Raw genomic sequence first — 25148 nt, forward strand, 5'->3', positions numbered from 1 at the left:
GTGAAGTTCTGATTTTCCTACTGGCCGGGTGTATGTGTCGGCCTGCAGACATCTGTTGTATGTCCCACATTGGTCATTTGAAGAGGTGGCAACCCTACTATAGGTACATCTTGGCTAGCAATAGTGTTAGGTGATTGTATACATGATTGCGTGTTCTACTCCTGTCAGTGGTTGTTTTACCCTTCAGAGCAGGCGCTATTAGTACAGGGGTGAATAATGCTGGTTTCACCTGTTCTGGACATCATTGACCGTGATCTGCGCGATATTCGGAGAAGCTTAGCCCTGTTTTGTGCATATCCGTATAGTCATATTTAAACGTTGCTTACCAGCAGTGGGCAACGCATATTCCCACTAATGTGTGCTAAACATGATCTGATGACCTGCGTCTGACATGCATTACTCATACCTTCAGGATTACTTTACATCCCTTGCAGGACGTGGGACCAGGAACATGCACGACAGTCACTGCATTTAACACTTGGACATCTGGGATTTGTACACGTGTTATGTCATTTTGTATGTGGAGTATACTACGGCTGTTACTCACATGGGTAACTCAGTTAGTTTCCATATTGATGAGTCCAGTTAATGGTATGTCCATGTGTTGTTTACTGGATGTGCTCCGGCATTGGGTATGTATATCACAGTGAGCCACACACGATACTGTGCTACACCTTCAAACGACCATAGGTGGAGCATGCTGGGGTGATGAATACCTGTCATGGGTACACCCCATGCCTTGACACAACATCCATGATTACATTATGTGGAGCCCCTCATTAATGCAGCAGGGACTCCATGCTGAGTGTGTGCAGAGCAGTGCTTACACACATGTGCTCCCATGATTGCCTCTGCTCCACTAAGCGACAGTTGGTTACTCGATGTTGTGGCGATAGCGGACACTGTTTGCCCTGTTTGGTGTATGGCCTCTGACAATCGGCCGTGTACCTACCGATGTACCTGGGAACCTATACATACAGCACCACCATATGCTGCTAGGCGCACGTACTGTTCAGGTGTTGAAATTCCGTGTTCCAATAGCTGTTGTGTGTACAATGTTTGAGGGCTGCCTATGTAGGATTCACACAGTGGGCCACCTATACATTACAATTTACAGGTAGTCGTGTTTGTGTGCCATCCATTTTACTGTGTGTGCAGGTGGAGAGGTATGTCAGTCCGTAGGGGCCTACACTGTCAGAGTATGTGCTATACGTTCCCTCTTTGCCAAGGCGTAGGCATATTGGGCACGCCTCCATCTGCCTACTGGGGCTGGCACAGTGTGTTCGTGGTCTGAATCCCTCTGTGCCTGTGATGGCCTTGGCAACTGCGCTGGGTATGAGGGCCTTCACCATTTTGTCCCTGCTGCAGCTGTTTCCACAGGATCATATTATGTAGCATGGCACATACTATGACGATGTGGGCACACGTGTCTGGAGAGTACTGCAAGGCTCCACCAGATGTGTCCAGGCACCGGAACCATGATTTCAGCATCCCGAACACACACACTCTCTGATGATTCTGGTTTGTGCGTGTGCCTCATTATGGCATTCTTGCATGGGCGTGTGTGCATTTCTGATGGGAGTCATCATCCACAGCTCCAGTACATAGCCAGCATCCCCCACAAGGTGGACATGTGGGATGTCCCCCCTGACAAATACCTGATACAGCTGTGAGGCATGCCATATATGGGAGTCATGGTAGCTTCCAGGGCTGCCAGCACACACATCCATGATAATGCCCTGGGCATTGAACACAACCTGGCAGTTGATGGAGTGGAATCCCTTACAGTTTATGTAGCACCTACCATGTTCACCGGGTGGTGACTTGATATGTATGTGTGTGCAGTCTATCGCACCCAGTACCTCCGGGTAGTGTGCCACATGATGGAAGTGATGCATATTGCTGGCCAACTCCTCCTGAGTTCAGGGGAAGTATATATGCTCATTGGCATGTGGTAACATGGCATCCAGGAACTGGTGTAGTACCCTGGATGCTGATGCCTGTGAGATCCCCATTATATCTCCAGTTGGCCTTTGAAAGGTACCTGTGGCTAGTATTTGCAAGCTAACACATACCTTCGTGTCCACTGGGATGAGTTCCCCTCTGTTGTTTCTGGTTCTCAGGCATGGCCGGCACAGCTCCACTATTTGCTGTAAGATGTCCCTGTCCACCCTGTAATGCCCTACTATCTCCAGATTATGTAGCCCCTGGTAGGTTATCCTTGGTCTGAACACTCTTCTCCTCCACCGGGGCCTGGGGTGGTGGTCGGCATCATCCTCCACAACACCGTCAGTCTCTAACACATGCTGATGAATCACAGCTATGGCAGCTCCCAACATGTACATTTTAAAAGTTCCCCATGTGTTTACTCCTATGGTGCAGTGTTTGGGAATACACAGGTGTGTGTAGGGTGCTTTCACACTTTATACTATTGTGCTGTGAACACTGATGATGTTATAGGGTGTGTATGTACGATCGTAGCTACAGGGTATCTTATGTGTTTTATGACAGGAACTACTATTGTGGTGCCTTTGGTGTTGAATTACATTTGGCTGCCGTGGATTACCTCTTGACCTTCCCTTTACATTTCTACACGTTCCACCTAACATTTTCTGGCATGCATCCAGCAGCCTGCTTTAATTTGTACTTTCCTAGACCAGGCTTATCTTGAAGGTAGAAAGGATAGGTTTTTCTCCTATTTTGGGAAAAGTGTACAATAACACTATAAATCCAGTACAGGACATCTTAACTGATAGTAACAAGCACGATACATTCATCCTGGATTATAATGGTGATTCTGATATCATCAGGAATGTGGTCTCAAGAGAATGGTCAAAATTTCAGGACATTACTGATATTGAGATATTACGACATAGTCCTTTGAATTTTACTTATAGGAAAGACCTCAATTTCAAAAATTTATTTGAATCAAATAGCAAATTTTATTCTGTAAATAAGGGTATGAAACTTGGTACATACAAATGTGGGGCTTGGTCCCAGTGTAGTTTTTTTGTATAATGCATCTTACTTGGAATTAGCCAGTAGAAATAAGACATTGTATAGTAAATGTTATGCTAATTGTCATACTTATGGTCTTGTGTATCTTGCTTTGTGTAAACTATGCCGGTCCTTTTACATAGGCAAGACGGAAAGGAAACTCAAAACCAGAATTTACGAGCACCATTATGAAATTAGCAAGCAGAATATGAATAATGCACTATACAGGCATTCTTTAAATTGCAATGGAGCAAAGTATATATTTTTTGTTCTTGAAACAGTTGGCAAAGACGTGAGGGGTGGTATGTGGGAAACACACCTGGAATATTGTGAACTATTCTGGCAAATATGGCTAGATGCATCTAGACCTCCAGGACTGAATGATATGGTTTCTTTAAAACCTGCCTTAAAACTAAGACAGGCTAAATTATAACTTGGATGTCACAAACCATATTATTTTAAATTATTATATTATATTATTTTATTCATATTAAAATACAATCATTTTAGAACATTAAATAGACTTTCAACAGGTTTTAATTTTATTAAATTTCTATTATTATTGAGTTATATTAGTAGGTATAATACATATTTATATATATATGTATATATATATATATATACATTCATTTATTAAAAGAAATGTTTTTTGTTGTTGTTTGCATATGAAATTATTGCAGCATTTTAATAGTTGTTGTTTTAAATGTCTATTATTCAATCAATTCAATTAATTGCAGTTAATTGAATCACCATGACAACTAGTAGTTCCATCAGATGAAGTATATAAAGCTGTTATAGTGATGTGTCTTGTATTCTGATGAAGGATTACGAAAATGCTATTTTACAAGTGAAGCGTTAAAATTGTTTCTTTGTTCGTGGTGGTTGTTGGTTCTTCTTCATTAAACATCTACGTTCCTCTTATTGGTGGACTCCCAGTGAATTTTTGCTTTTTGGTTTTTGTTTCGCTGGTATTTTACTTGTGTTTTTAAACTTTTACTAAAAATGGCATATGTATCAGTGAACAAAATGTATATTTATAAAGGAACCTGACATATAATTGCCCGCAGTTAAGCAACGCTTAACCCAGTGCAATATAGTTGCCCATAGCTAAATCTCGCTTTACCCAGCACAATGTAGTTGCCCATAGCTAAATTGCACTTTATCCAGCGCAATATAGTTGCCCATAGCTAAAGAGCAAATAGCACTTTACCCAGCGCAATTGGTTTGCACTGAGGTGCGTGCGGAACCAACCAGCACACCGTTGGATAATGTGGAGCAACGGAGAGCAAAGTTTCTTAAACACAGCCACGCCCCCTAACCTGTCTGGACAGTAGTAAAATAAAAAGCAATGATAAGGTTTGAACCCAGGACACCGTGCACCATAATCAAAGTACTGAACCACTAAGCCACAACAGCTTGGGATAAACACTCACTGTTAACATATATATAGTAATAAATGTTAGATTAACCATTGTTAAGCAGGTCTGCAGTCAGTCGAGAATATTCAAAAATGGCCAGTCACAGAAAAGTGCGGGAAATGCGGCATATTTAAGCTGCATAGGTGGGAATACTCGCCATAACTGATTGTAGCTCCCATCTGCAGTTAGAATGTCTGGTGCTGGAGAGGGTACATGCTTTTGATCAAAATGCTGGGGTATCAAGGAGTCAAGATACATGGTTTGGCTCCTAGTCCATCAGCATGAGACTCGACTCCTGCAGGGCCAGTTCCAAGGAATGGAGTATAAGGCAGAGGCTTTGAACTGGTTGGCTCATGAACTCACAGGTGCCACAGGCGTCCCTCGGACAGGTGAGCAGGTCCATCACCACCATGTAGACCTTAAGAGATGGAAGCAGGACCTTCTGACCCAGTGGATCCAGGAGACCCATCATATGCATGATGCCCCACTACTAAATAGGTAGGATGGAATGCAGTATGTAAGACAAGCTAATATAGTCTAAATAATGGATAGGTATGTCTCAATATCCCTTCATTTACTGCATATCAATGTGTACACCAGTGGATGATGAAATGTACGCTCCAGCTGAATGTTGTACATGTATTGCCATCCCTGTTGTTAAAAGCCCTGTACCCATGAACTAACACATAGGTGGTAGTGTACTCAAAACCGAAGTTGTGATAAGAGACTACGGGACACAGGTGGACAGTAGTGTCCCTAATGATGATCACTGTGCCACACTGGTCATATAAACCTAGTACAGTCCACATGTCGTCAGTAAATGTGTGTCATCCATGGAAACAGAGGTCAGGGTTCCACTCCACTCATCAGTCATAACACCCATCATAGAGTACAGTGTCCCTGTTGGTATGTACCTCAGAAGACATCCACAGCAACAGAAGATGCCAGACACATACCGCACAAAGAGAATTACTGGATTCCAACAGATGACCTATGCTGACTGTCTTACAAAACCACAGCTACACTGTGTCGCATACCACCTACCCAGAGGATACCCCTGCCTAACATACAAAGCTATGGCAAACCCACAGGTGTTGGACGTGCTCCATGTAAACAGATGGAACACCAGACAAGATACACACTCGACTGATCAACACCTTGTAATGTAAAAAGCAGAACACGCTTGACTGGCACATCGTCATCACAGACACATACAATACTGTGGAACCAACTACCTATTAGCAGCATATGAAGGTTCTCATTAGCAGTTGCCATCAATAACCATGATGACTGCATGTGAGATAGGAAACACAACCCAGTAATCACCCCTGTGGCTCTGCATGACAGGGTCACATGAACCTACGTTACATGTGTGTTGTAGTGCAGGGTACCATATGTGCAGGCTTCCATATGCCCTATGGATAACAGCCTATCAGCTACCTAGGACACAATACACACACATATGTACCTGTTGCAACACATGCTATGTGAGGTTGACTGTGTCTGATGGAGAATGTGTATGTGAATGTGTCAATGATGTGTATATGTGTGATAGCCTAGTAGGAATCTGTGTATACCATGGTATGTAGTGTTGTAGCTCTAATCCCATCAGAAGGTCCGTATGCTATTGCCAGGCAGGAAAATCAGTATGGCATACATTGTGACGTAGTCCCATGTTGTCGAATGGAGTGTGCCTTTGTAGGCTAAAGCAGTACATGTATGCTTATTGATTGTTAACACTAGTGAATACAAGTCGGACTGTAGTACTACCTGAAGCTGTATGCCTCAACTGCACAGTATGGTTTATATCCACATGGCTTGGTAACACACTTTTGTTTGTTACCTGTAGTCCTCACACATCACATACCTCAGGCATGAGGTTATGTATGTGCTGGCACACAGTAATGCATGGCACACAGGTAACAGTAATCTGGGTTGCCATACCCTTGTGTCTTGTAGGTATGTCTAATGTGTGTGTGGGTATGCCTGTAACATGGCCTCGGTGGTATGTGTGTCACAGGATATAGATGCATATCTAGCAACATGTATAGTGTAGCACAGCAGTATGACACCTATAATGGTGAATGTGCATATATGTTACTGAGGGGTTTGCTATCAACAAGTAATGTGGTGTACTGCTAGTACCGTAACTGTACTGTACATAGATTTAAATGGATGACAAATGTCTGTATGCATTAGCTTCATATACACCTTCTGTGGCTAGGTGTTGCATTGTGTCACATACAGTGTGCCATGTACTGTTGTATAGTCCTACATACTGGTTTCACTTTGTGGCTGTGCAGAACATTGTTTGGTATATAGAATGTGCCAGGCACTGTCAGGCAGTTGTGGTCTTAGCAGTCATATGTGTTATTAAAAGTGTGTATCTACTGACAGCCAATAGTTTGCTATATATGGCATTTTATTGATGTCTGTACATTAGAATGTTGAGTGTGCAACATGGCTTTTTCACAATTACTGTTTAATTGTCTTCCAGGGTTATGGCACACAACAGAAAGCCATCCTATACCCCCTGAGGCGGAGGAAGTTATCACAGATACACTCATCCAACATTATAATCTTCTGTTTTCAAGATCCTGCCAGGACCAGCATGGTCGCACTGCACTGTGGCAGGATGTTGTCCATCGGGTGAATGATGTAGGCATGCATAACCGGACTTATGAGCAGGTATACCATCACTGCAGTGATTTAATCAGACATGTCCGGCAGCATGCCTCCGATGTCCACAGACAACAGCTTGCCACAGTTGGTGGTGCTACTACACATCCCCCCTCACCAGAGTGGAAGAGCTGCTCCTCAGTGTGGTGTCTCCTGGCCAACCAGTACAACACACCTGTGTCATCATGGAGGCCAGAGTCACCCAGCACAGCGACAAAGAGCATGCAGGTAACATGGCATATCCGTAGACCACTGTTATCCCACGTGTTATAATATGCATTAATCAGATGAGTACTGTGTATGCAGAATATGTGGAGCCTGGTGTCATGCAATAATGATAATTTGGGACATTATCTGTATGCCTGTGACTGTCACCCCATGTACTACTGTATAATTGCAGACTCACAGCAGCAATGCCATAGTTGTTGACACTGACATATTGTCTCATATCCTTGCAGGTCCCTCTGGTGTGAAAGCAAGACAGCAGACTCATGCTGGTGAGTGAGCTACAGTCAATATAGCATATAACATGTGCATGTCATAGGAGAGTTGTAGGCCATATACACATGTTAAACACCTACACATAGTGTATGCTCTGCATGCTCTCTGTGTGACTATGCACTTCCCAGTGATATGAGTAGCTGACTCTTACACATGCAACACACAGAGCATCACAAACAAGTGGGGTACACTGTAGTGGGCATTGTATAGGCATAGTCAATACACATGCACACAGCATACACCACTTTGTCATATGCAGTATGTGTTAATATGATACACATGGCATATGTAGACACCTGCTGTAAGGTCATACTCCAGTATCCCATATGTCATCAACACAGCACACATACTATACCTGGGGGTAGAGGCCTATCATGGGGCGGTGTGACATGTGTCAACACACAACAAAGTAATGCTATGCAATGCTCCCTATTGAACACCTGACATGCCCATGCAACGACTGTCTGTGAACTGTTTAATGTAGCCTAAGTGGTGCAGGTCAGGTACAGCAAGATAGTTGCCAGTGTGACATGCATCAGTGGCCTTGAGTGACCACATGATGCTGCCTGATGATGGCTCATGGTACTACACTACATCCAGTTACAGTACCTGCAGTACTACACATAGCATTCATTGTTAGACACCTGACAGTTGTATGCATCCGAACATGGTTTGTATACCTATGAGTGATGGTGCATGGGACATTGGAAAGTGTTTCAGACTTGCAGTGCAATGTTGTGTCCATGTGAGGCCAATCAGTGAACAACACACATGCATAAACGACATGTATACTGTTATCTACAAGGACTCTCTACACTCGCACTGCATGCTGTCAAGCAACACACATCCTGCATGCTGACACATGTGAGAGGACTTATTGGCTTGTGATACTGTACTCCACCATCAACCACTAACGACTATGTTCCATATTGCTGTTGGTGTGTGTGTGTCAACTTGAATGTGTAGTGTATTAGCGTGCATGTGTACATGTGTGCATGCGTGCATGTGTTCATGTGTGCATGTGTGCATGTGTGAATGTGTTCATGTGTTCATGTGTGCATGTGTGCATGTGTTCATGTGTTCATGTGTGCATGTGTGCATGTGTGTGAACATCCTGTACAGATGGTAAAGTGTGCTTCCTGTCTCCCTCTCACAGGTGCTGAGGTATTGTTGGATGGATGCAGCAGGGAACCTGAGGTCGCTGCCACAAATAGTGACCATGATGATACATGTGTAGTGGCACAGACATGTTTGACAGGGTCTGTCGGTGGTACACCAATCAACAGTACACAGCTTTCCAGCCCATCTATGCACACATACGTACTGCCATTACATCCCTCAACAGCAATGGCCTTAGGTGAGGAACAGCATACAGTAGGCATTGACCAGGAAAGTGTGGTATCCATGGCACATGCACCCCACACAGCCGCCATGTCCAGACACACGGAATGGTACCACATAGGCATATGTCCAGGGGATCTCGTGGGAGCATCGCTGGCCATAATTCCCCTGGCAGGCATGCCCGCACAGGTCTCATAACCTCAGGTATGTTCTGGGCTGTGATGCAAGCACAGGCACGTATGGAATGGTACACCAGGCAGGGACTAACAGCACAGGGGGCTCATAACACTGCAATCAATGACAGTATCCATGACCTTGCCAGTGTCATGCACAATTATACCGATGTCATTGATAGACATTGGGGGAAGAAACAAGATGTCCTCCACAATGTTATGTCCATGTGCCAGGACAGTGCAGGACAGCTGGCACGTCGACGTGGATGTATGCCAGCAACATCCTCAGCTGGCAGCCGTCGCAGATGACACCCAAGTGCCAGCCATTCCCGTAGTTTTTCGTACCAGCCCCAGCAATGTTGTGGCTGGGCTGTCGGTAGACCGTTTGAGATGACCACGTGCACGTGGCTCTGGCCAGTCCCAGCAGGGACATGGGTCCAGTCAACATCCCTCTGCCTCTGACGATAGTACTCAGTCTGGCTTAGTACCCGATACAGTCCATGTCACCCCTGCCAGGCACAGGTACTGTGTCCGTGGCTAGAGACAGTGATCTGTACAGCCTGGCAGGCACAGTCTGTGGCTGTCCCACAAACTCCCATATTTGGCAGCCACAAGAGGGTACTGTGTGCATGCAGACACACACACATACTACCAACACGTAGGGCTAACACATACACACACACATCACATTAACACTGACCCATACTGTACTGTTGTCCCTCACACACACACACACGCACACACACACACACACACATACATGTTGATTGGATGGGTCATTGGGCTCTGGAAAACAATCACACACCCTGTGCATATGATAAAACTGTGTCACCTCCTGTCATCTGTGACATTGATGCAGGAACAGGATAACATGTTGCTGATGCACAGGGTGACCTACTAGCAGTGTAGCAATGTTAGCATGTTGTGAACAGTAATGGGTAATGATATCCTTGTAGGTGTATCTGAGCAGGCATGATGCATCACAGCAGTGATTATCAATTTTGTATTGTTTACAACAGTGTTAATTCCAAACATGGATTGTCCACACATGTGCCAGTTGGCTGATGTGTGTGGTACTGGCAGCATGTGTCACTGAGTGGATGTAACGTCTGTGATGTGTGCTGTACAGATTCCAAGGTGTACATTTGTGAACATGGTGGAGGTGCACTGTTTGCATGTATGTGCATGGTTGGCACATGTGAAGGGTGACATGCTCTGTATTATACAGTGTTAATACTTCATATGTCTTATTGGTGTCTGATATGCATGTCACTACACATTTGTCACAACTTTGGTACACATGTGTGTATGATATGGTATGACACTATGCTGTGGGTGATACTGTTAATATCGGTCATTGGTTAGCATTCTGGTAGTGTACATAACCTCAACAGCCTGATTTTAACCAATCGTTACATGATGTCTTGACAACTGACACACAGCTGTAGGATACACAATAGCATTAGAATATTTCTGGTATTGTACTATACCAGTTACCAGTGGTAATGACCACCACACATTCCCGTGACCACTCCTGTTTGGCATAGCCAACCCCAGCCCAGACCCTAATGCTTCTGACATGGACTTGGCTATACAATTCAACTCTTTTTTCATTAATTCTATTTCCAAACTAACTTCCTCATTCTACCACTGCATCCTCAACTTCACCCTCATCCTCCTCTACCTTTCCCTCCACTCCCATCACCACTCTTACTTCCTCTCCAATACCACCACCCTCAAATACCCTACCCCCCTTTCTCCACCTTTCTCACTAAAACCTATCCCCACATCTACCATAAAAAAACTCCTCCAGAAACTAAAGCCATGCTCTAATCCCCCAGACAATATTCCTTCATACTTCCTTAGCATAGCTGCAGAAGCCATTGCCTACCCTATTAGTATTCTAATCAACCACTCTATCCAAGAAAGCATAGTACCCCAAATTTGGAAAAAGGCCTTTATCATACCTTTGCATAAAGGTGGCAATAATAACAATACTACAATATTCCATCCCATAGCTATTCTGTCTCCCATCTTTAAACTCCTAGAAAAAATTATCCATTTGCAGCTCCTACCTTACCTCTTAGACAATCACCTGCTGACTCCAACTCAGCATGGCTTCAGCCCCGGCCATAGTACTATGACAGCCCTTCTCTCCTTCTTAGAAACTATAAATAAGGCCCGGGACTCTGGACACATTGTTTCTACCCTGCTACTGGACCTCTCAAAGGCCTTTGACACTATCTCTCATAAACTACTCCTAAATAAACTCTCCCAACTTAACTTATCTCCTTCCTCATTAAACTGGTTCTCTAGTTACTTATCCAATAGATCTCAAGCAGTTAAATGGAAAAAGCCACCTCCTCATTCCTTAACACCCCAACTGGAGTCCCCCAAGATTCCATATTGGGTCCTCTTCTATTCAACATCTTCATAAATGACTTCCGTAATTCTATCTCATTCTCTAATATTATTCAATATGCAGACGATTCAACTATTATCTGCTCTGCCTCATCCATCCCTGTACTCCAAAAGCTTACACAGGATGCATTCTCAATCACTGAACAATGGATGAAAAAAAAACACCTAGCACTAAATGCCTCTAAAACCAATTAATGGTATTTACTCCCTCTAAACATGTCTATCAATCCAAACTCTTTTTTAATCACTAGTAACAACAACACATCCTTGGAATTGGTGCCAGAGGCTAAGTTACTTGGGGTTCAAATTGATAGTCAGCTTAAATTCAACTCCCACATACAACTTAACATCAAAAAAACTCATCAAAAACTAGGCATGCTCTACCGACAAAATCGTTTCCTTACACCCTCTACTAAAATCACTCTCTCTTCCACATTCCTGATACCCTCTCTTCTTTATGGAGCCCCACTCCTGACTAACCTACAACCTTCCCTCAAAACACAATTTTCCTCATGCTACAATAAAATAGCCAAATTTGCTACTAGTCATAAAGCATCTACTCACCATTGTTCTCTCCACAAACTAGAATGGCTAGAATTACTCAACCAACTCATCTATTTTCAACTTACTCTTGCTCATAAGCTCATTTTCAATCCCTTCCTTTGTCCATCTCTTTCCTCTGCCTTTAAAATGCACATTCCCAACAGAGTACTCAGAACTAATAACCAAAACCAAACTGAATTATACAAACCAATACGACCCACAGGTAAAAATCTCCTATCCTATAGTCTAGCACATCTCTGGAACTCCCTACCTCCAGCTATTCGTACCACTTTCAACCACTTTACATTCAAAAAAATCCCTTTACTCTCATCTACTAACCCAGTGGGAATGCTCTTGCACCCATCCTTCATAAATCAAGACTGCCTTTACCTCTTTCTTCCTCCATACCAATAAGAATTCAAGACTGCCTTTACCTCCTTTCTCCTCCTTACCAAGTTCCTTGTTACTGCCTCTCCCAAAGTATTACTTTGTATCCTTAGCTAGCTGCCTAAGTCAAAATGGCTTTCAGTATCTCTATTGAAATGTTTCCATTTTCTAGTCAGTTTCATCAGTAATGTCACCTAAATGTTATACTCTTACTATATAATTTTGTAAATACTGTAATATGAATTGCTTTTATAGTATGTACCATCTGTAATGTTCATCACCAGTATGATGCTTAACTATGTAATTTTGTAAATATTGTAATACATATCTAAAAACTATGTAACCTTGTTTCTGGAGCTTTTCTCCTCAGGACTCCATTGAAAACGGGTTCATCTTGGCCCAAAGGACTATCCTGGTAAACCAACTGCAAATAAATAAATAAATAAATATGTCCATCCTAGGTACAAGCAGACATACTACGGATATATACATCCACATCTGGTGATGCATACAGTGGCCTACAAATCATTCCCCGGATTAGACACCTATCCTCCACAAGGGTATCATACAGACACATACCTGTTGACAAACCCATGTTGTGAAGCTATGATCCAACAATAGCATAGTCATCCACATTTGCTACACATAGTATCCTGATTGTACCACATTGGTAGTAGCACACAACATGTAACAGGGGTACCGATGTGTACAGGCAGCCACATGTGATTTCATTTGTCCTTTGATATCCACATTCCCAAAGCTATGCTGATGTCCCTCAGTATATCACATAAGCAATAAGGTGTCTGTATGCATATACACGGAGTTGTTGTATACCTACCATGAATGGCCATTATTGACAGACTGTGTTGTGTTTGGGCATGTCTGTCATATGCCACAGGCACACACCCACACTCACACTATCCTATAACAATTGTCATGTGTGTGTGTGTGACACAAATGACCTAGGGCACAGCTCACTACAGTGGCTGGACTTGTCACATACATACATATGTGAGCTACGGTCCAAGAAGCAGCAGCAAAAACTGTCAATGGTAACAGATGTAGTTGTGTTGACAGCAGGCTTCACACCTTTGACTTGAATGTCTTGTCCACACTGTTACCAATTTAGGTCACATGTACATATGTGTATTTGCCACACAGATACCTGCAGTGTGCAATGCACATACTGTTGCATTACTGATATGTCATACAGTAGTAGAAGCAAAACACACAACACATTGCTCAACAGTGTCACACACACACACTCAGCAATTGCAGGATTCAAAACCCTACCTACTTATGTCATGGTACTAGACAGATATGCATTACCACAATGTGCCATATGCTTTACTGGGAGTTTTCATTTCCACTGCTGTATTTGTGGGATACTGACATCATCAAACCAGCCAAAGAGGTATTCACCTCTTTCAATGTGTTTTCACAGTCTCAAAAAAGGCCACTCCTCTCATAGAATTAGACACACACATACACCCCACACAAACACACATTCACACTCAGCATTTGTAGGTTTCAAACCCCTACCTAACAATGTTATGACACTGGGGAGATATGCATTAACACAACACACTATATGATTTATTGGAAATATGCATTTCCAAAGCTGTATTTTTGGGATGCTGACATCATCACACTTGGCAAAGAGGTATTCACCTCTCCTAATGTGTTTCCACAGTCTCCAAAAAGGCCACTCCTCTCAAAGGGAATTGAACACACATTCACAGGATTCAAGCCCCTAACTAATTATGTTATGACACCAGGGAGATACGTATTAACACAACAAGCTATATGCTTTACTGGGAGTATTTTTTTCCAAAGCTGTATTTGTGGGATGCTGACATCATCAAACTTGGCAAAGAGGTATTCACCTCTCCTAATGTGTTTCCACAGTCTCCAAAAAGGCCACTCCTCTCAAAAGGAATCTCACACACACGCATTCACATGATTCAAACCCCTACCTAACTATGTTATGACACTAGGGAAATATAAGTTAACACAATGCGCTACATGCTTTACTGGGTGTATTCATTTCCAAAGCTTTATTTGTGGGATGCTGACATCATCACACTTGGCAAAGAGGTATTCACCTCTCCTAATGTGTTTCCACAGTTTCCAAAAAGGCCACTCCTCTCAAATGGAACCTCTCACACACACATAGCATTTGCAATATTCAACCCCCTACCAAACTATTTTATGACACTAGGGAAGATATGCATTAACACGACACACTACATGCTTTACTGGGAGGTTCATTTCCAAAGCTGTATTTGTGGGATGCTGACATCATCCCGCTTGGCAAAGAGGTATTCACCTCTCCTAATGTTTTTCCACAGTCTCCAAAAAGGCCACTCCTCTCAAAGGGAATTTCACACACACACTCAGCACTTGCAAGATTCAAACCCATACCTAGCTATATCACGATGCTAGTGAGATACGCATTAACACAATATGCTATATGCTTAACTTGTGGAGCATTGACATCATCACACTTGGCAAAGAGGTGTTCACCTCTTTTAATGTGTTGTGAAAGTCTACAAAAAGGGCACTCCTCCTAAAGGAGCTCTCACACACACATACACCCCCACAACAATTGCAGGATTCAAACCCCTACCTAACTTATGATACTAGTGAGATACGCATTAACACGATGCACAATATGCTTTGCTGTGTGGTTTCTATTCTCATGCTATATTTGTAGGATGCTGACATCATCAGACTGGACCTGGTAATGTGTGTGCACTTAGTGTTATGCAATCCCAGGAATGAACCTTGTGGGTCAGCAGGTGTGAACATCTTGAACAGGAATCCACAATTCATAGCTTGTGTGATCTACCTGTGGACAAATTACCATTCCTTCATATGACAGTACATATTCATGTACAAATTGTTGGTTTTGTGGATACAACATGTGTCTGTGATGTTGGTAAAGGGCTATTCAAAGTCTATGTGGGACCTGTGTTGCTCCTTTCAGTGATGTATGTCCTGGGTGGCTGCCTTGCAAGAAATCTAGCAGGTTTGGGGAACATGATCTGCTCATTAACATGCCACAGACATTTGGGCTGTGTGTTTGTCGGATTACAATAGCTCTGTTCCTGACTGCAATCATCATGGACTCCATGGACTAGCAGTTCGGACTTCATAGGCTTATAGGACTATAGTTTCCATGGTCTGTTGTGCACCAACACTTGTGGGGTGCACCACATGTTGCTGTAACAAATTCAACAGTGTAAGATCATGTAGAGGGTGTGAGGCTCAACAGACTGTTCAGGTGCAGAGTCTGTTTGTTCTGTTGTTCACTTATGACACATATGGGGAAACAATGTTATCCATGTGATGGGATTCATTTGGCTTTGGGAGGAGCAGTTTACACATTCTACATGTGATATCTCCTGGTATGATGATAGGACCTTTTGTCACTGGGAGGTGGGTATGTATGTATGGGCCTGTCTGACAGGGTGTCGACATTGTCAGTCAGGTATAGTTGACCCTGACTCAGGACATATATAACTGTACATTGCTATTTCTGACATAGCTGAAGGAGGTGTAATGTTTTTGTCTGTACTCCTTCACAGATTATCTTTCCAAAGCAACAACAAACCTGAACACTAAACCCCTGTTATACTCTTTTACACACTTCACACACTACTGATCTTTTGTGATCAGTCAACAATGTATGTCATCATTATATCCTGGCATGTCCAAAGATCGGTTTCGTGTGTACTCTCCAGTCCAGCTGGTGCATATTGGAATTTTGATGCATTGTTACAACTGCCTTATGTACACAGAGAACACTGTCCTCCTACCAACAAACTCAGATATATGTGAGAGGTGCAACTGTATAGACAGACAGGAGGCTGAGCTCTCCCAAGCCGTGACTGGCACAGTCTATCAGGTGATGAAGGTAATGACACACACCACAAATCTAGTCTCACATGGACCTATGACAACAGCAAACTATATACATTGTCATGCAAAGACATACTCGGAGCATCTAAATATACTCTGCCTAAGCAGCAGAGACATCCAAAGCAGACACACAAACAACTGCTAACCCACAACCATACGCACATATCACATAGTTCACAAAGTCATTGTGCCACACAGTCACTGCCCTTAGGCCTAAACAACACACCTCATACACTTGTATTAGGTGACTGTAATTGTTGGTCACACTGACATCCCACTCACCAGGCTGAACAAGGAGAAGGTCACTTTGTGCTGTGTGTCCGGTGCCAGGATCTGCCACATGACACATGCACTCTTGTCAGTCCACTGCAAGTACAAATATGGCTCCATCATTGACCATGCTGGTGTGTAAACCCTCACACGTTCCTCCCTGGACTATATGACAAGAGACATAGAGGAGCTCTCTGATCATGTAGCCCAGGCCAGTATGACCCTGACCTTGTGTAGCATCTTACCCTCACCAAGTACTATGTCACAGTATACAGACAAACTCATCACTTTTAACAGTTGCCTAACATACTGTTGTCATTCAAAGGGGATCCAGTGTCTGTCAGCCTGGGATTACATGCTCAACTTGCCACATACATTTGCTATGGACACCATGCACCTGTCACCCCTAGGCTTTCACAGACTGGCTTAGGCTCTTGCCACACCCATAGTGGCTGTTTGAAGCGAGGCTCAGAAGACAAATCCACAGCCAAGGACGTTACAGGGTAAAGGAAATGGAGAATGATGCTGCTCAACAACTGAAGTCTAACCCTCAGAATGCATGCACTCAGGACTCACATCAGTATGGAGACTGTCGATATATGTGCAGTAACAGACACCTGGTTCAGGCTCACAAAAGCACACCAGCACTACCAGGTTTTACTTCATACCATGGTTTTCGGACACAAGACTCGGACCGGACAGCAACAATAAGGGGGGGGGTATCCATATACATCATTCATACACACACCTCCGGGTTGGTAGCACTGCACAAAGCATCGGGGAATGTACATGTGCAACTGACAGTGGGCCAAACTGCATTTCAGTTTGTAGACTGCTACAGACCACACTCACAAACTCGGGAACCACATTCGTTATTCCTGGGAACACTGGGGAATGTGAAGGTCTCTCCAAACACCATTATATTGTGTGACTTCAAATACACAAACATTGACTGGGAATACTACTCAAGCACTGACACCCTCACACAACAGTTGCTAGGATTGTTACACTCAAATGCTATGGCGGACCTGGTCACCACAGCCACAGGGGGTTAAAGCATGTGGGACCTGATCATCACCAACATGGGGACTCAATGTTCCACACCAGAGGTATACCCCTCATTGTTAAGGTCAGAACATACATTCATCTCACTGGACATACATATCCCATACACACACACATCCTAGGTGATCTTAGTGACATACTTCTCATGAGCAAATGTCACACTTATACAAACCAAGGTGGTATCCCTCAAAGACCCTGGGACAGTGTTAATTATGGCTCAGACCACTTAATCCTTTACAAACCCATTCTATGGACAACTACTGGAATGCATGGATCATGCTATCCCAGATAACTACAAGACTCACTCCTCCAAAGGCAGGGGAACTGCCTGGTGGACCACGGCCATTAATGAGCTATACAAGGACAGGACGAGGCTACATAATAGAGCACAATCACAATAAGGAAGGCATCTCTGATCAGTACTATAGTATAGCTACAATCACTTGTTGATTCATCTAAGGCCCACTTCTAACAGACACTTGCAACAGACACTATGGACAATCACAAGGCCTTATTTAGTTATGTCAGGGACCTGAGTGGGAACTCACAGATATGCTGTGAGTTACTGCATAATTACAAAAGATACAGTGAACCCACTGACATTGCAAACATCCTGGACAACAGGTTCAGTGGGAATGTTTCCCCACCATGCCCCCTGCAGTGCACATGTCCATCCCAACAGGGTGTAGCCTCCCTGACATCACAGATGAACAGGTGAGTGCTGCCCTCTCCATAGCAGAAAACACAGCATCAATGGGACCAGACGGTGTCCTGGACTGCGGCTTACACGAGATTCATGACGAACTTCACACTCACATTATGTCACTGTTCAATATCAGAGTTACTACAGGATATGTACCCATGGAATGGCATACAGCTAAAGTGTACCCGCTCCACAGTGCTGGTGCCAGAAGGTTCCCTGGACAATATCACACTATATGCCTAACTATCCTGGTCTGCTAAGCTATGGAGTGTATCATCATTGAACACATACACATAGATATTGTGAGCCTACAGACGATGGATCCTACACAATTTGGGTTTGTTGTGGGCAGATCTTGGCTCTTGCACCTGTTTGATGTCTTTAAACAGTTAACAGGTCCATAGACGTACAGAGGGTTGTCCACACAGCCTACCTGGAGCTCACACACCAGTTCAACACAATACCCCACTCGGCCTTTATACATTAGATCAACGGATTCAATATCTACACATACGTCACAATATGGATTGCTAACTGGATCATGGATAGCACCCACATGGTCAGTATTGCAGGTGCCATGTCTGACTATACACCAGTTACACGTGGCATCCCACAGGGCTCAGTCCTGGGACCTCTCTTGTTCCGTATATATATTTATGAGACGTGCTGGCTAACACAGGAGGAATATGGCTGACCATGTTTGCAGATGATTGCAAACTGTGTGCCATAATCGACTGCCTAGCTGGCACAAGCATCCTCAGAAACGGTCTCACAGAGATGGATGACTGGTGCCAGAGCCATGGCCTACAGCTACCTTCCTTTAGATGCATAGTCATCACCTATGGTAGTAACATCGTACCCACACATTACCACATAGGTGATGATAAATCACATACAGTGTGTGTGATTTGTGATTTGGGGACATGAATACTTAGTACTCTCAGCTTTGACATTCATGTTGCCAATGTTGATGGACGCACCTTCTATTTAGTCCACCTTATCCCATAGGGTTTTACATCCAGATCAGGTGGGGTCATTGTGACCCTATACTCATCAGGCCCATGCTTGGATAAAATGCCCCATTTCGGATGTACCTTACCCAACACCTGCAGCAACTGGAATGTCCACAAATGTACCTAACCAAGTGGATCTAGGGACTCACACAAATGGTATGCACAGTTTGGCTATGGTGACCCCAGCCCTCCTCAGTTGCTTACTGCCTACTTGGATGCAGTCTGTCCTTTTGATTGAAGCTGTGTCCATCACAGCATTGATGGACAGGCTCCACATCAGGATATCACAGTTCCTTACAGCTACACACTCCAGGGACAGGTACATCAGCAATGATGTTAATAGGACATGCTGGAAGGGCAGATTCCCATGCCAGAGGCTCCACTCACTCGGGAATGAGATCACAGTCCCACATACACACAGACCCACACTGACCACCTTCAGTGACATCTTCACAGGTGGATGGGTGATCATATGTTTAGCCCTGGGATATGTTATGGGTCCCTGCTAGACAGAGGCAGAATGAAATGAACATATGTGAGATATCTTGTGTGACCTACTATTCACAGGCACAGTCTACTGATCTAGCAGGGTTGCAAAATACAAACACACTGTGGCTAGTCTTCTATATACCTAGGGCAGATAGCCTAGTGTCAACCTCTGAACCTATGCTAATGTTCGGGATGCACATTGTTCAGTGATGGTACTGATTGCAGGTTTTGTTTCTTCTTTGCTTTACCACTTTCTATGAACAACCTAGGTATCTGCATAACATATTTGATTATGACAGGATTTCACTATATTATATACATGTCTGTTGTCATATCACTGTGTGCACATGGCAGATTGGTGAATAGTGCGAGGTTCCTGGGTTGACACATGCAACTGACGGATATGTGTGACCCACTGCTGTACTCAAACTTGCCCTAAGTGTGTGAGCATGCCCAGTTCAGACTTTCAGTGTTTTGTTGCCTGACATTTGTCTCATATATTCAAGTGTGTGAGCATGCCCAGTGTGACTTTGCAGTATGTTACTGTCTGAGGTCCACTACATTTGTTGATGTGTGTGAACATTACCAATATTAACATTTATACTATATGTGTGTTGAATATCAGGTTCTATTCTTACTGCAGGCCTCACCTTTGTGTCTTAACTCGACAGGGATTATGCTATGCCTGCAAGGTTTCCATGAGATACTTAGCATTGAGTTATCAAAATTTTTTCATACAAGCTGACCATTGACATAGTGTCATGGTTTAGTGGCTCTGTACTATGACTATAGTGCACTGTATCCTGGGTTCGAGGACTGCCACGGCTTCATATTTTCATACATGCCAGAACAGACTGCTTCAAGAAAAGTGAAGCAAATATGAACATGTTAACCTGGTTTTGCTGAACTATGCCCACATTTGACCAGACTTGCACAACATTGCTCAATGTTGACCAACATTGCTGAACAGTGCACAATATTGCTCAACATTGCCTGTAGTTGTGCTACTTAGTTTGTGCAATTTTGTTTACATATACTAAATAGTGGTGAGAGCTGTTTAGCAGTGCTTTATTTTGCTTAACACATAGCAATCATGCCTCAGGTGGTGCTGCAAAGCTGCTTATGTCGAATGCACATTTTAAACTCCCTATACATGTTTGTTAACAGGTAGTGTCAAGTTAGGCATCCCTTTTACTATTATGTGTGAGTCGGAGAGAGGTATCATTTCCAGGGTTGCTACTGAGCCAGTGTATATGCTATGCATTGCCTCTTTGCCAAGGCCAAAGCATACTGGGCACACCTCCTTCTGCCTACTGGGGCAGGCTCAGGTTGTTCCTTCTCCGAGTCATGCTCTGCCTGTGATGACCTTTGCAATGGTGGGGGGCTGTGTGCCAGGCCCTATGCTGATCCTGCTGCAGCTGTTTTCGCAGGATCAAATTGTGTAGCATAGCACATACCATGACTATTTGGGTACATGTAGTTGGTGAGTACTGCAAGGCTCCACCAGATGTGTCCAGGCACCAGAACCATGACTTGAGCAGCCCAAACACACGCTCGATTACATTTCGTGTCTGTGCGTGTGCCTCCATTGGCAAATGTCTGGTACAGCTGTGTCAGATGCCACATATGGGAGTTATGGTAGCTTCCAGGGCAGTCAGCACACACATTCATTATTATGCCCTGGGCATCACACACAACCTGGCAGTTGATGGAGGGGTAACCCTTGTGGTTATAGTAGACCCTACCCCACTCAACGGCTGGTGCTTTGATGCAAATGTGCGTGCAGTCTATTGCACCCACTACCTCAGGGTATTCCGCTATTTGCTGGAAGAGACACATATTGCTGGCCAATACCTCATGGGAATTGGGGAAATATACATGATCACCGACATGTGCTGACATGGCATTCAGGAACTGGTGCAGTACCCTGGATGCTGATGCTTGTGAAATCCCCATCATATCGCCAGTTGGTCTCTGGAAGGTATGTGTTGCTAATATTCTTAGGCCAACACATACCTTGGTTTCCACTTGGATGGGTTCCCCTTTGTTGGTTCTGTGTGTGAGGCGTGGCCTGCACAGCTCAACAATTTGCTGCATGAGGTCTCTGTCCACTCTATAGCGCTCCACTATCTCCAGCTCATGTAGCCCCTGGTAGGTTACCCTAGGCCTGTACACTCTTCTCCGTTTCCACACTGTGGGTTGCTCAGCAGCATTTACATTGTCACCACCCTCAGCATGTTGCATATGTCACATTATAACAGCAATGGTAGCCCCTAACATTTCTTTGTCTCAGTAAAGCTTTTTCAGTTTTCACTTCTATTAGCTTACTGCAGTGTTGCACTGTCTCTGACAAAAACATACTGGAAAGTTGTTTGCTGAGTTTTAAGGACTGGGCTGGGCTGGGCTAGTGTACTGCCTGTGTAATTGCCTGATTCTTATTGTTTTCACCTGCTAGCTCTGCTAGTACTCCCTGGTTAAGTTCCTACTATCTGTTGTGCTTCCTTTTCCCTTTCTGTTTCCTCAGGGGGGCAGCGCTGTGCACATAAGTGCAAACACTCACACACCAGCTCACACGCACACACACGTGCTTACACGGACTACAACTTGCTTATTCTTGCTAACACTCGAGCACACAGGGGCAAACGCACTTACACGGGTTTCAACATCCTTACACTTGCTTATTCCAGCTTAAATGCACGCACACAGGCACACACGCACGCACGCAGGCTTACTCTGTTTTACAGACGCACACGCACGCGCATACACGGTGCAGGCATTTCCACAAGAAGCTTTGGTGTTGTTCACGGCATACACTTTCAATTTCTTGCCTTTAGCTAGGGTACCTGTTGACACACCTCTTCCAGTGATTAGTATCTGACAGCAGACACATGACACTCTACTCCAATGAGCTTCACTTCTCTCAGACATACCCCCCTTATAATGTCACCTATTTTCTACTCTGTTACACCCCTTATCCTACTCCTACACTACACTGACTGCGCTCTTTTGCTATGTAAATTTGTGATTCACTATCCTTACCCTCATTTGCATAGGATTGCCTACTAATGCTTGGTTACAACTCTTAGACTGAGCTTCCTCCCTTAGCAACCTCTGCTCGGTAGCCATGTTGTCTTTGGACTGCCATTCCCTTGCATTGTATATTAGGGATTACTGTAAAATCCATGTTTCTGCATTTTAATTATTGTTTTTCTGGTTTTTACACTGCACCGTGTTTGCGCGGCGCTGCGCTAAGCTTAAACATTGGCGATCGGGAAAAAAATTATTTTATTTTATTTTATTTTTGTATCGGTGGACATTGCCAATGGCCATATTTTTGGCCACTGGCATGCTTCCTCGACTGGATGCATCCTTTTTTTCAAGCTGTCACGGCTCCGTTTTGCTATTTGCAGAAACATACTCAGTTGTCATTGGAGTACATTTCTGCAAATAACACTACTCTTACTCGGACAGGTTAGGGTTTCCTGAATTGCAATTTTACCTCATTTGCATGCCTTTCAGCAGCAAATGAGGTAATTTGCATATCATAGCCTTGTACATGTAAGAGGAGTTTTAGGAGCTCTCTTACACACCCCTGCCGGCTGTTCCTGGATCGTTCGGAAGACATGTTGGCTGCATGGAGTCTTACTCTACTCTTAGACTCCATGCAAGCCTTCGTGAATCTGGCCCTTTATAATCTCAAAATACTGAAATGTCGAATTTCAGTATCTCGAGATTATAAAGATGAAGTTTGAAAATAGCGAAAGTGCATAATTGTGAATTTGAATATCTCGATTTCGCAATTATGGCTTTACACTATGTAATGTCCAGGATTGTATGTGGATGGTGTGCGGTGCCATGTGTGGATTTAGGTGTTATGTCAGGTAAGTGAGTGTTTATAAGGGTTTTGAGTGGGAGTTTGAGTGTATGTGAGTGTGCTGATATGTGTGATGTGTGTGTGAGGGACTGTAGAATGTGTGTGTATGTGTGTATGTCTGTGTGTGTGTGTGTGTGTGTGTGTGTGTGTGTGTGTGTGTGGGTGTGTGTGTGCTTTTATTTACTGTTTGTGCAATCTCAGAGTTAGTATATATAAGTAGGGGTGGGGCGCAGCCCCCCCCCACATGAGGGGTGTAGAGGAGCTTGCCCCCCTTCTTGTTTATGTCGTAGGTTTGTGGATGTGTGTTTTGTTTGTTTATGTTGTGATGTGGGTGTTCTGGTATATGTGTGGTCTGGTGTGTGCTGTGTTTTAGGTGTTTTGAATTTTGTGGTTTTGGGTTTTGCGGTGTTGGTGTTTCGGTGTTGTATGGGTCCGATTTCATGGTCTCAAAAAACTGAAATTTGAGATTTCAGTATTTCGAGATTATGAAGTGAATCCATATATATATATATATACACACATACACACACACACACACACACACACATATATATATATATATATATATATATATATATATATATATATGTATACCAATCTTGTTACAGAGAAACCAGCTTTATAATATAAGCAACTACTGAAGTATTTCCTTTATTTTTGAAGTGCACTTTATTAAATTAATTAGCCATTGAAAAATGAAAGGAATAATTGCTTTATTAAACCATGCCAGCACTAAATGTTTCCCAAAAGAAAATAATGCCTTGATGTTCACAGTCCTTTTCTAGACAATAAACTAAAAGGGCAAAATCCTTGACACTGGCTTTACTCCCTGTAGAACCAGCATGGGCATCTTTCTTATACTTTCTCTCTTTATCATAGAGGCCATTTTCACAAATACTCTGTGTCATGATTCACAGACTCAGCTTCTGTGTCTCTCCAGAGCACATCCTCGGTTTCCGCTTGGGAGCCCGATATCACCCTCTCCTTTTTTCTCTTCCTCTGCATCTCTCTCCAAAGCCTCCCTTTTAAAAGATGTGATGTGTCTTCCTCTACTGTGACCTGATATGAATCCTCCTTCCAATTTACCCCAAAACTGCAGCTTCACAAAACACACCACAGTAGTTGCTAAGACCACTATACCATAGCGCACGTGAGCACACACACATGTACATATACACACATGCGCACACACACACACACACACACACACACACACACACACACACACACACACACACACACACACACACACACACACTCACACATAAAGAGAGATGCAGGGAGAGAGAGAATGAAGGAGAGAGAAAGATGTATAGCTATATACATTTACAAATATATTGGGGTATCTAT

The sequence above is a fragment of the Protopterus annectens genome, chromosome 1.part0 (genome assembly GCF_019279795.1).
Source record: "Protopterus annectens isolate FY-2018-M chromosome 1.part0, PAN1.0, whole genome shotgun sequence".
Taxonomy (NCBI): Eukaryota; Metazoa; Chordata; order Ceratodontiformes; family Protopteridae; genus Protopterus; species Protopterus annectens.